This window comes from Hyaena hyaena, unplaced genomic scaffold, assembly GCF_003009895.1.
Source record: "Hyaena hyaena isolate Hyena2069 unplaced genomic scaffold, ASM300989v1 scaffold_586, whole genome shotgun sequence".
In the NCBI taxonomy this organism is placed as follows: Eukaryota; Metazoa; Chordata; class Mammalia; order Carnivora; family Hyaenidae; genus Hyaena; species Hyaena hyaena.
This window is the reverse complement of record NW_024081218.1, coordinates 1,030,396-1,031,769: the sequence shown is the minus strand read 5'-3', so window position 1 is coordinate 1,031,769 and position 1,374 is coordinate 1,030,396. Positions and strand designations below refer to the sequence as shown.

Here is a 1,374-nt window from a genome sequence, read left to right as displayed (position 1 = left end):
TTAGTGAGTCCTTTCTTCATGATGTCATCATATGTGCGGTTTAAGTGAGATTATTTCTAATAGTGTTTTATCTCATTCATAACACATTGCTATTGGGTTATCCATTTTTCACTTGTATATATACATATATTTGAGTATATGATAATGTATATAGACATATGTATATATTTATTTGAGTATACAATAATATAATTTATGAAAGCAAAAACCTTTTATGTCTTTTTTTTCTCTCAGCATTGCCTTTTACTTTTGGGGGGAGAGGGTAGGAGGAAGGGGACCGTCCCAGGTAATTGCCAGAGTGTATGCGACTAGTGTACAAGGATGAGATGAGATGAGATGGCCCCCAAGACTCTTTTTCCTATTGATTTTTGTACTCTAATGAAAATGATATGACATATGTGTAATTATCTAGCACAGGGTATTCAATAAATATCAGTTGCCTTTTCTAGCAGGCTCTCCACAGGCTATACCTAGGTATCATCATCCTTTCTCTTTTAGGGAACAAAGCTCACCTAGAAAACTAGGAAACAAAAAGTGCAGTACAGTTTGGGTAACGCAGTTGGCTAGATGGCTTGGTTCAGGGCCTCACTGTGTCCCCATCCTCCCCATTCCACTCTGCCAGGGTTGGGCCGGGAGTAGAGTTTCTCAAGAGGCTTCCCTGAGTCCTAACCAGCTTGTACTAGAAGATTCCATGTGAAGGGCTATGGGCTGAGAGTCTCTGGTGCCCAGTCCCCTCTTTTTAGTGATGATAATTGTAGGGAAAGAAATAGACATATATGCCGATTTCATGGCTGCCTTTGGGACCTCAAAAGCCTTGTTGTGCTAATGTATTGGAAATCTACATGATTCAAATGATTCACAGCAGCCTGAAGTCCTGCTTGATGTACATCAGAATCAAGAATAACTTTGGAGATAAAGATGCCTAACTGGGAGGCCTTTCTTCCCCAGATATTAAATGCCAGCTGAGCTCCACAGGGCTTCTTCAGTGTGACAGTTCTAGGCAGAAACTGGGTCATTGTTGCAGTCTGGGTGATACACCCTCTCATGAGGAGGAATCCATGTTTGGGGATTGCAGGCAGGCAGGAAAACCACTGGGCAGTCATCATAAGGAATCCAGCTGTCCATCTCCAGTAATAACCCCCAAACCTCAGGCACCTCGTGTTCCTTGGGTTCTGCTCTCACTGCCAATTCAGACTGGAAACCAGAAGTGAATGCTCAGGTGGGTTGGAAAGGACAGGTCTTGGGTTCTGAACACAGGCCCTCCTCTTCCTAAAACACCAAGATCTTTTATGGCTTATTCATTGCCATATTGCTAAGTGCCATATAGCTAAGTGCTAAGTGCCTAGAACTGTGTGATGTATACTAGGTCTCAAT

At 42.4% G+C, this 1,374-nt stretch overlaps 1 pseudogene; it reads right to left on the bottom strand.

Annotated features, from left to right (window-relative positions):
• Positions 1-739: 739 nt before the first annotated feature.
• On the bottom strand, positions 740-1,125 carry LOC120248370 (annotated as a pseudogene).
• Between the last annotated feature and the right edge of the window lie 249 nt (positions 1,126-1,374).